A 13,102-nucleotide genomic window follows, 5' to 3' on the forward strand; every position below is an offset into this window, starting at 1 on the left:
AGTTAGGAGTGGTAGGACATACTAAGCATATCCTGGGCATAGGACCGTAAGAGTTAGGTCTCAAATCACATTCTGATATACCAGTAGTCAATAGACATGTCTACAGACTCCAACTGTAATATACTGTACGTCCAGTGTTAGATCTAGTCTAACGTTATGCCTAACTGTACAGGCCTACGCCTAGTGTGTGAATAAAGCCTTTCTTCACATGTGAGTGAAATTTCAGGCAAATTGTGAGACAGAACCTAGACCTCTACATTTTAGTTTCAACAGAAAAGCGTTAGGGTGTGTGTTTATAGCACACTTGCTCATTGTAACAGCATTATTATCATGAAATAGGTCCCACTCAATTCAGGCCGTTCTGTAGTATCATTTTCCATCAGACTGTAGACTTTACACAGTAGGCCACCATAAGTATGCAAGCATGGTGTCACGTCCGGACACTAGTACACTGTGGTATTACGGGAGATGCACATTTTTGCATACTAATGACATTCTGAGACTTCGTAGATTATTCTCACAGAACTTTATGTGAACTGAAAATGCAAAAAAAGCGACATAAAAATGTAAAACACACAAAGAAATTCACATTCTACTGACCTCAAATTTACATAGATATGTCCAATTCTGAGAAAAACTTTTCATTTATAAATAATATCAATCCCACAATAATGATATTGGAAGCGAAAAACAGACAAAGCCAATGTCATTATTATAAGTGAGAAGTTTTTCGAGGAATTAGACATAGAAAAAAAACTAGGCCTCCTAGGGGGCCTAGATCTAGATGTCTACTAGTAACTAGGCCTACTTGTCGCGCAAAGTGACCCGTACCTCGTCATAGTTAATTTTTATGCATGTTTGAATCACATTTTGTGACTAAAATTCTATGCAATCCCACTCACATGATATAGCAAAAATGCTAAAGATTACAATAGAACCAAAATTTCACTCATCTATATAGTAAATTTGTAGCTATTGTCCTCAAATGCGAACAATGCATAATAGTTGTGCGCTATTATTAAGGGGCCAGCAACTCGTCACCCGCCCCGCGTGCAGCTCGAATAGAAAAATCACTTTGTCTTGAGAAGAAGAAGGGGTCTAACCGTTGTTGTTAGACTTAGAGTCCAAGTACCAGTTGTTGTTTTTTTTTCACAAGGTTTAATTGCATGAAATGTTCGAAATGTTCCAGACAAAGATATTTTACTGTAAATTACGAAATTTGAGCCTCATTTGACGATTTTTCTTTGTCATCCGCTCTGTGAAAATGTGCTGTGCGATGGGTTGTGGGATAGATCATGATTGTGGTGAAACTGCAAGGACTAACGTTTTGTTAGGTGCAAAAGATGTTGATTATTTCATTGCAAAAATTGTGTCAGGTGATTACGAGTTTTTTGATTTCGCACTGCACAAAAAGGCAACTTTTTCTCGAGGGATAGGCCTAAGGCTAACTGTAAACAGTTAGATGTCTATGTTTGAAGCATATTCTATAAAGTTGAGCGTATGATTGACATACGTTGGCTGAATTCGTAATTTCCAGGAGTCTGTGAATACCATAAGTTACTGTTATCTCTAGCCAAAATTTCATTGTCTGTACGGAATTCAAAGCCACACACACAAAAAAAAAAGCGTCCAGCAATTGGATCTATCGAGTATCATCCTATTCCTATCCTAAGTAATATCGCCTTACACTTACTTGTGAAGACGTCTAGTCTAGTAAATTGTACTAGATCTACAATAAAAATTACTAATAAAATTTACTAAAGTATTATTAAACGTTAGTGTTTAAGAAGTTTAACCAAACTATGAATTAGGGAGAACATTCTAACGCTAACGGTGTGTTAGTATTGTTCAATGAATGTTAGGCCTAACATTAGGCCCTACCATAGGCCTAACATAAACCTTACTTAGGATACCTAGAGTTTCTAACTGTTAACAGATTTCTAACGTTTCCAGTTAGTCTAGGCCTTACGTTACTAGTAGTAGTTCTATAAAGTTATGACGTTACTGACTATTACTGTTAAATGTTATCGTTTTATTATAACGTTAGACGCACATGCAGAACAAGAACTTAGATTCCATAGATGTGATTGTTAGAAGGTAACGGTTTGGGATATTGCGATTTAGTCCTATTTTTAACACTCAGTTACAGCCGTACCTATAACACAGGTTAATAAAGTCTAACGTTACTTAACGTAGACTCTAACTGTTACACTAAATTTAACTGCTTAATGTAAGAAGATCTAACATTACCTTAGATTAGATCTAGAGTCTAGTATTAAGGTATTAATTAGTAGGGGCTCTAATGTATTAAACACTAACAATTATGGCCTAGAGTCTATAACTGAATGAAATTTTCTGAGTTCATCACAAATTTAAATAATGGATAAGTGATGATATCCGGCCTTTTTTATTGTAACTGTTTGCCCGACCAGACGCCGTGCGAAGCAAGTGACTGGGCTGTGTAGATCTAGTTATTTTCTGGTCGAGTGTTTATACATATTGGTATAACTGTTTATAGATATAGATGTACACGTTAGAGAGAGTCTAGAGTAGACTAATGTTAGTTACCGATCCAACCGGAAGAAATGACGTCTCTGTCATTGAGCCCCTCCTTCTGTCCAACGCTTCTCAATCCCTGGAGGGTCTTGAGGGGAATTGCGATAGTTCTCATTTTATTTCTCGTCCTCCATCTCCGAACTCTTTCTCTGATTTTCCTCTTCTTCTCCTGATCCCGCGGCTCCATTGCTGTGTTGTGCGTGGCATGGATTGTATGAGGTGGTACGTCATCATCATGTCTACTCTAGATCTACAGTACTAGCGCAGCGTGGTAGCGCAGACAATCGAGAGCGGCGGGACCCATCGCGCTATAATACAGTACAGTAGCCAGTGAACAGGCACCCGCGTGCGGAGGTGGCGTTCACTTGGTATTTTGGTACCCTATTTCGTCTCGCGATCGCGGAATCTTAGGCTTGCTTTTCGCCGAGGAGAAGGCAGTACATCAACACTGTGCCAAAATTGGACAAAAGAGGGAGGCAAATAACAACTCATTTCAACGGAGAGCCTCTAAGCCGACCCCCTGTGATTATGACAAGCGTTACATGTAATGCTCTTCAACAAAATCATAGATATCTTCATAATGCCGTATTTTTCATCGATTCTTTTTCATTGCTTAGTCCTTTCATAGGCATTGGCCCTTGTTTTTGCCTGTTTCACTTCATGAAATAGTACTTTTGCATTTTGGGTTCCAGCACTCCTCCCCAGTCCCTTTAAGTTTATCTTTTGATAAAACGGGGCCCACGTACAGTATTGCATAATCAATTTTGTTACAGTATAATGCCGCGTATGTAGGGCGCGTGTGCACGGTACGCGCGGCGCCATGTTCAGTGTGACGTCATAGTATGAAAGAGACGATTTGGACAAGGTACGGAAGTGTGCTTTATGTTTCAAATATCATTGGGAAATATATAAAGGGTCTGTGCTCATACCTTTCCACGCCCGGGGACACATCAAAGTTTGCAAAGATGCCATCAGGGGACTTAGCAAATTGATCACGAATGAAATTGGTTGCTATGTGCTGCACCTGTTGCTGTATATAGCTCTGGCATTGTATTTGCGTACGTGTGGTCATGTTGAGTATGATGGCGACGGGATCCGATGGCGACAAGTGTGAAACGATGACTGGTTGAAGGGGAGTGATTGCTTGCAATGTTTGCAACGAACATGTACGTTCTTTACAAGTGAACGAATATGCTAAATAGTCTGCTGGCTGTACGAGTCTGTGAAAAATGAACGCGTTCACTGCATACTATGGGCACTCGACACTTTTGAAAACAAAGAAGACAAACAGTCAGCACAGAAAAGGTGACGACACGGCACGCCGTGTCGTCGCAATAGGACGTGATACAACGTGATGACAAACACTGCAGATCAAAAAAGCATTACACTCATCAACATGAAAGTGTTCTTCATTAATCAGATTTGACTCTGCCTGCGAGTATTGTTATCCAGATCGATGCCAGCTGCATGATGTTCAAAAAAAAAAAAAAAATGATGTGCAACGTGGGGGTTGACTGGATTTGGTGGCCGACCACCTGCCTTCCTTTTTATCTCGGCCTACCAGTTTGTTGCGACATTGTGAACAAGTTACAAGTTGCACAATTACTAGATGTACGCTTATGTCATTCCCAGTTGTTTTTTAGGTTGCCATGAAGTTCCTTGGTCAATGGTCACTCTACAATAGCATGTAGTGCAAAACGAAGGAGGATGGACATTTGGCAGATCAGTTGAATGTTATTATTCCTCGTGGTGATTGTGTATATACTCTAAAGGGATATTGCATCATGAGCAGATGAGATAAGTGTGGACACCACTGGGATTTGATAAATGACGTGACGTAATCTTGGCATGTCTCTGAAGGGTAGCGTCGTTAGTTACAATACAAAAAAAAAAACAAAGAATTACAATAATCTAAACGAGAGGAAAAAAGGGCATGTGTAAGCTGTTCGACTACTGTTTTAGGTAGATATAGTAGCCTGAATTACGGTAAGATTTTTCGTGTGCACAGATTGTCTTGAACAGGTTTATAGTGGTTAATTTCTAAGTAGATTATGCGAATCATCTAAAACGTTAGTGCTAACGACAGCAGCTAACCCTATACATACACACGTAGAAATCAGAATGTAGGCCTATAACTACTTTGATCTAACGGACGTCAAATATAACGTTAGGTTTTGGTATGTGCAGCTGTTTTAAACCGCATGAGAACTGACTGTGTCTGTATCCTTTTGTCAGGGTTTAGGCTAAATCTTATTTTATTAAGGTGGAGTTATAGCCCTTAGTAGGCCTAGAGGCGCTTAATTTGTCATGGATGTTATAGGGCAATACATTTGGGCGTAGACTTCTAGTCGTAGAAAAAAAAAGTGCCATAACTAGTTAGCTCGAGCAGCTTTGATGTTGATGTCTACACTACATTTTTTTTTTACAATAAATTTAGACTGCATTGTAATGACACGTTACCATGGTATACAAATGATGCACAGGATTAGTGAAGGTGCGGCGCGCTCGAGAGTATTGACAATGGTGCGACTTGCACGAGGCGCAGCCGAGTGCATGTTTGCAACCGTTGTCAATACTCAAGAGTGCGCCGCACCTTCACTAACGCCACAAAATAATCCTGTGCATCATTTGTTTTATAAAATGGGTCGAAAACTAACAGCATTATTCAAGTACCTTTGTGGGTCAATACCAGTCATCTACATGTAGCACTCGCTCAAAAGTCAAGATGTCCGAAGATGTTCGTCCCAAACATTTACGCACGTCGCACTCAGAAATCCCGCACATAAGTACTGTACGTATGTATAAGAGTATACGTACGCCACGTGTTATGCACAAGAAAGGCCGCCGGCTGTTGTGGCAGCCCGCGGCCCGAACTAGAAGTTGTTTACAGGATTGACAGCGCCTATAATAGCGCATGACGCACTTGTAACAACTGATTGAGTGCGCACTGCTAGTGTAAACATTGTGACGTACGTCAGGCCAGGGAGGTGGAAGAGAGACTTTTCTTATAGTGCATTTACTAAGAAATTAATGCACGCACACGTGACTCATTTCAGCGCTTCCAATTGGCTACATTCGTGAACCCATTTTATGATACACATTAACACAGCACTATCCTGTAAACACTGTAATATATATGTACTCTAGCGCAAGGCAAGCATTCATCATGCATGCATGTAGTCGTACTAGGTGCACGCTAAGCTATCGTATAGCCTGTAGGCCTACTTCTAGTTATATTAATTAAATATCCAAAAATTCTGTAGCTTCTCAATTGTGTTTTCAATTTTAAACAGATTGCATCTGTCACTCGGCTCACGGTTGTTGATGCCGTTGCCCTTGATATCCCGTGCATAGTGGCAGTGGCATCTAGCACACCTCCAGTGGCATAGAAGTTCAATGTAGTGCAAACTTGCAGAAGAGGTGACAGTGCCTGGCTGTGGTTGGTGTCATGCTTAATTGTTTGTTCCAGCACTGACACAAACTCCATGAGACCCTCGTGAGAAAATCTGTATTTTCTCCACAGATCTTCCGGACTCCAGTTCAGAGGATTTGTGCGGACCCGGAAGACTCTTTCCCTTCTCAGGGCCCTTCTTGCCGCTTGGTCAGGCGACATAACAATTGCTACAGCAGCCATCTTGCTTGCTTCTCTGACTACACTTAGAATTACATGTGTAGTAGTTGACATGGATCAACAGTTAAAGTTACAGTTGATTTGTGGAAATTAAAGTGTATTTTGTAAACTTATCAGTTGATTTGGAAGGAAGTTAATGTGGATTTCAACTCAGGGTCTCTTGATAAAATGGACTTGAAGTTGATGTGGAAATTAATCATATATTAAGTGGACTTAGAGTTGATATGAGAAGTTAATCATAGATTATCTTGACTTATAGTTAAATTCATCTTTTGATAAAACGGGGCCCAGGTACAGTATCTCATAATCAATTTTGTTACGGTATAATGCCACGTATGTAGGGCGCGTGTGCACGGTACGCGCGGCGCCATGTTCAGTGTGACGTCATATGAAAGAGACGATTTGGACAAGGTACGGAAGTGTGATTTATGTTTCAAATATCATTGACAATAAGGGTCTGTGCTCATACCTGTCCACGCCGGGGGACACTAAAGTTTGCAAAGAGGCCATTAGGGGACTTATTAGCAAATTGATCACGTATGAAATTGGTGGCTATGTACTGCACCTGTTGCTGTATTTAGCTCTGGCATTGTATTTGCGTACGTGTGTTCATGTTGAGTATGATGGCGACGGGATCCGATGGCGACAAGTGTGAAATGATGACTGGTTGAAGTGGAGTGATTGCTTGCAATGTTTGCAACGAACATGTAAGTTCTTTACAAGTGAACGAATATGCTATATAGTCTGCTTGCTGTACGAGTCTGTGAAAAATGAAAATGTTCACTACATACTATGGGCACTCGACACTTTTGAAAACAAAGAAGACAAACAGTCAGCACAGAAGCTACAGCAGCCATCTTGCTTGCTTCTCTGACTACACTTAGAGTTAGTAGTTGACATGGATCAACGGTTAAAGTTACAGTTGATTTGTGGAAGTTAAAGTGTATTTTGTAAACTTATCAGTTGATTTGGAAGGAAGTTAAAGGTGCATGGTCCCGGTGTTTTAGTCAAATGCGTACGCGGGCGCACGGCGCAAGTTTCCTATAGAGACCTGCGCTATTGACTCCTCTTTAGCGCTTACGCTTTGGCCCACTTTCCCCGAGTCCGAAGAAGTCCGATTCACTGTAGTCAGTGGTCGGATCACAGTTCAGCTCATGATTCGGCTGAGGGGGATGACAGCTTTAGCAAACTTCTTTTGTGATGTCATAATAACAAGCACATAATGCACGCACCCTGGCATTACTACAGACTGCGCGATGCGCAGAGAAGACAACAAAGGCATCGTTACTTAGCACACCTACGCACTTTACTCTTGATGACAGCTAAACTTTGTAGTGGGGCAGATATGTGAAAAAGATGCTCACATCCAGCGGAAAGTATGAAATTTTGCATGTAGGGGTATTGTGAGGCGCTGATTTCAAAAATTGGCGGATCCAAGAGATCTGACCACGGGGTCGGCCGCCATTTTGAATTCCAATCTGACTCGGAAATGGCGCCAGCTGGGAGTCAACTCCTTCCGAGTGAAAGCTCGGATTCCGAGTCACTTTCCGTGTCATTTCTGTGGCATCAAATTAACTCGGAAAGTGTCAAATTTGACTCGGAAATGGGGTCAGTTAGGTGCAGTCTATTCCAGCAAAATGACACAGATTTCCGAATCAAAAGATCACAATTTCACTCTGATACGGTGTCATTTCCCGCATTGTAAGTAACCCATTTTGGTGTAGTAATGACTCGGATTTGGTGTGAAGGGCTACTCCTCGTCGAGTCGCACAATTTCCTCAAATCGCTCAGAAACCACTCACTTTCCACAAACCACTCACTTTCAAAACGTGCCACAATTTGGAACAATATGTGTTCCATTACATTTAGACAAGATATGATTGTACCGAAATATTCAATAGCGTACCCTTCCCATCACCTATATTTTCCACCTTACATCAGATTTGAATTGAAAAAGAAAAGGAATACGGCAGAGATATATTGATTTCAGTGAAGTATAACAACTTTAATTCTGAAACAATTTAACATGGAAGCGAAATTCAAAAATGCTGAATATATTAGTTTTTACAACAGTAAAAATTAGGGGTTTCAACTAACAAATTGATTTTTTTAAACAAATTTGATAAAATTGAAAAAGTTATGGAATTCTGAAATTACAGTCAATGCGAGTAAGCTCCCCCCCCCCCAAAAAAAAAAAAACATGAAATTTTGGGGTCACATCATTGTATTGTTTTTTTCAACATCATAATTTTCATCTAAAATCCCTAATATCTAGTCGATTTGACTTTAATTTTTTACACGCCAAATCTATTACAAAATTAATTACTTATTATTTTATTATTTTTTTTTTTGGCTGACTCGAAAATTTTCCAAAATAGTGCACTGTAGCCAAAACTCAGCCCCTCAAAATTTTTGCCTCATTACGCCACTGTGCACAAACATGTATGGAAGTGTAATTGTTATGCTGTACCTGGACACTTCAATTTTTTCTCTAGATGACAAATTATAAGTCTATTAGCATGTAATACAGAATATTGTGCTAGTTTCCCTACATGTATATAAAGAAATAACAAACATACATAAATTTCAAAAATTGAAACATATCTACAGTATTCTCCTTAAATAACCATGTGTCATGCTATAAATGAAAGGTTTGTTTGTTTTTGTTTTTCTTTTAAACAGGTAATCAATTTGTGCAAGCATAAAATGTATTCTTAATATTACAATTTGGAATATCAAGATAGATTAGCATACACATGTATTACAAGATCAAACGTACATACATGTATATCTTCAAAAAAAAAAAACGAAACATATCTTCGGTACGCTTCTTAAATACCTGCGGGATCCACTGAACCCTAATCACTGTACACACACGCGACCAGAAAAATGTGCAAAAGGGGTAGTTTTTGCTGCATAAGATGTGATATACATGTGACGCGTTTAGGGTGTCTAAAACGCCCAAAATCACAAAAAAGGGTGTGTATCTTGAGTTTAGGGTAATTTCCTCCCATACTGAACTGAATTTTTAGCTAGGATATCTTGATTAGGGGTATGTTTTACAGGAAACACTTGTTTGGGGTGTCAAATTTACAAAGAAAGCACATGGAAATACAAGAATAGGGTATAAATTTGACAAATCAATAAATCAATATTTTGAAAACCTGTGGTCGCACATGTGTGTGCAGCAATATAGTCGAATGGCCCCCTGGGGGAAATCGGGTAATTCTGTTATTATGCTATACCTGATATTTCATTTCCCATGACAAATATATGGAACATTACAAGAATTGTGACATCATACATCAAATTTAAAGGGGTACTCCATTCTGTGATGAAGCTGATTTGAGCAAATAGAGTAAAATTAAACAAGCAATACATTTATCGAAATCAGATTAAAAATGACAAAGTTACAGCATTCCGTGATTTACAATGTTTCCCAAAATAGTGAACGAGGCTGTGTCCAAATGAGGGTGATGTCATAAGCCCACTTTTTCTTTTATATTTTATATGAAATTACAAAATTCTCCTCCAAGATTGTAACACATGGTTTCGCTTCTCATGAAATGTGAAATGGAAACTTGCCCCCTGTGGATTGCAGCATCTGGATTCAAAATGGCAACTGAAAGTTCTTGTTTCCTAGGTGATTTTTGCGCGTACGAATGCGCGTTGACGACTGCCACTGCGCGCACAGTTTGGTAGGTACCAAAGACGCTTAACTAATAAGACACGAAAGTGCGCGCTAATCCTGTACAAAACAAATGGACAGCGCGCGGTCCTCAAGCGTATTACGCACATCACCTGAGACATGCTGCCTTGACGCTTGATAAACAGCAGCAGCGGCTTTAGGGACAGCGCGTCTCAGGTGATGTGTGTCTTTGCCTGAGATGCGCTGTCTTTGAAGATGTTGTTGTTGTTTATCAAGCGTTTTGATTGTGAGATCATGTTGTTGCCAAATTTTTACCTCCACGAAATAATCCTTATTACTCTAAAATCTCGTTCTTCAAAATAATCCCTTTAATCGAAAAAAAGCTACGACTATAATTTTCAAGTCTTTTTAAGATAATAAAGATACCACTACCTTTGGAAATAAATGATGTTCCTAGGTGTACTGAGTTTGTACTTAGCTCTCTTTTGTATCGTCATGTAGGGTAGCCATTTTGTGTCCATTTTTATCGCACGCCTTCGTATCTTGTTATCTACTATCTTTGGTAGGTACCAAAGATAGTAGGTAGGTACCTATTAGCGTATGAAATACACATACGATCTTGATTGCTAATTCATTCGTACATTTATAATAAATGTAAAAGTTCAAAACAGGCCCATTAATTGGACCCGGCCCACAATTGTTCCCCAAACGGTATATCATAACCTTGTACATAGGATGAGTGGATACAAGTACACGCATGTGGCTGTAAGAGAAATTTTGGTAAAGGTACATGCGTGTAACTGTAGATACACTGCCTTTTTAAAAAAGATGTCATAGTGATACTGATAGTGAAAAGTGAAAATGTCTAAATAAAGGTTTAAAAAACAACAAAAAAGCGTGATATTTAATTTCATACAAACTTTTTTTTATTCTAGACCCTAAGTCTAAAACTACTACATGTTAAAGTAGACTAAATCATGACTTTTCTCCATTCCATTAGCATAGACCTAGATCTGAGATTTAACAAAATGTAAAACGGTTTAGGAACGGCACCATTATCATGACCATTAAGATTTGAGATCTAGTCAAAAGTTTTCATTAGTTCTACCAAACACATCACAAATATATCTGTGATACATATTTTGTTCTGAAAATATTGGAATAACATGTAATAAATAAGTTTCAGTCCACCCCCGTCGCCTATTTTCATCGTACCATACGGGTAGGTTCCGTGCATGTACAGTGGAGGTGTAGCTAGGTAGGTTCACATCTGTTGTAGTACACGGTTGGTGTTAAATTTGCACGGATCGGATTGAAAAATTTTGACTCGGATTCAGAGTTGAAATTTTGACTCGGCAGAAATAAGAGTGCAAACAAACGCTACTTTAACTCATATACCCTGATGACACCTTGGTATAACTCACACATATTCTACTTCTGCTTAAACAAACGCTACTTTAGCTCATATATTCTGATGTCACCCTAGTATATCTCACACGTATTCTAATTCTGCTCAGACAAACGTTACTTTAGCTCACTCTCTCCCCCCCTCTCTCTCTCTCTTGCGTGCTATCTCCATCTCTTTGTTTTTGCTTGCTCTCTCTCTCTCTGTCTGTTTTTGCCTGCTATCTGACGCTCTTTGGTATTGATTTGGCATTGACAATGCCACCAGAAAAGCAATGCCAATGTTATCACTTGCCAAGACGAAGACTTTCCAATACCTGTCAATATTGATTCATCACATCATGAATCGCTTTATTACAAAGTAAATATTCCTTTGCACAAAATGAACATAAAACAACAATATTCCACAAGGCATTGACATCAAACTGGTCACATTCCCGTTTTCATTAATGTAATATAAGCATCCACTATTCATTTTTCATTTTAGTTTTGGAAAAAGTAAGAGATGCATATCACTGCTTATTAGGTACTTCACATGTAGAAGTGCTTTTGTCATTGTGTCCCCTCGTATCCATTCGAAACATATGCACCATGCTATACAATGCGTCATTGCCATTCAGTATAGAAATATCTAAGGTATGTTTCAAAATCAACAATTCTACTTATAAATGAATAAATCTTATCTGACTTTACACGGATTAGACTGTTGTCATTTAGGCAAAATTGACATTGTGGTATCACCATGAATTATTGAAAGAAGTCGAATGTCCCTGGTAGTCCTGCCTGCATTATGCCATTCTACATGTAGTATAAATCTTGATTTAGCAGCAGTTGAAATGTCAAAGAATTCTTTTTTTCTTTTTTTTTTATAGAGACATGTGTATACAGTACATGGATATAATTTTGGAATTAGTGTAAATCAAACCAAACCTATTTAATACAAATCTATTGATCTGCAACATTTGACCTAAATTTTCGGACATGAATATTCTGTGACGTAACTTTTGATATTGTATACTTAAATGCACAGGTTTTAGAGAAAATACAAGTAAATATGAAAAAAAAAATCATATTTAGTTATGGTAGATTTTCATATCTATTATAGAAATCTAAATTTATTGTCTTCAAGCGAATGTTGACCTTCATTTTGTAATTTGATTTGTGATATCTCATAACAATCTAGTATACATTTCATGAGAATACATCAAATACTACTAATAATAGATACTTATGAAAAAAAAAAATTCAATAGAAGGTTGACCTGGAATGACCTTTGACCTACATCATGCGACCTGAAATTTCTTTTTACGTGATTGGTTATACCTGACAAGTATATGTCTAAGTTTCAAATTAAACATCTTGCACAAGTTTCATCGGATCTGTTCAAATAATTCTAAAACTGATACTAATAATCTAATTTTCTGTGAGTTTATTGACCTGTAATGAGCTTGACATTGATCATGTGTCCTGAAATTTTTGTCGCCTAATTTGTTATACCTGATTACCACTATGTCCAAGTGTCGTAGAATATACGACCAAATACTCTGAAACTTTTGATGATATTTCAAAAAAAATTACCTTCATGTTAAGATTGTGTTGATAACTCCGCTGCCGCCGCCATCTGAAAAGTGGCGCCTATGTCCTCTGCTATGCAAGCGAGACAATAATTACAGTGACCCGAAAATTCCATCTGCTCGCTGTGTCTCCCATTTGCACACCTGATCTAAGTATGTAAATGTTTTGTGAAACGGTTCATAAGTTATTGCATGACCAAACCATTTTCATGTATAAAATGACCTCCATGACCTTTGACCTGATGACCCCAAATTTACTCAGACTATTTTGCTTCCCATTTGAATACA

This window comes from Diadema setosum, chromosome 13 (assembly GCF_964275005.1).
Source record: "Diadema setosum chromosome 13, eeDiaSeto1, whole genome shotgun sequence".
Classification (NCBI taxonomy): Eukaryota; Metazoa; Echinodermata; class Echinoidea; order Diadematoida; family Diadematidae; genus Diadema; species Diadema setosum.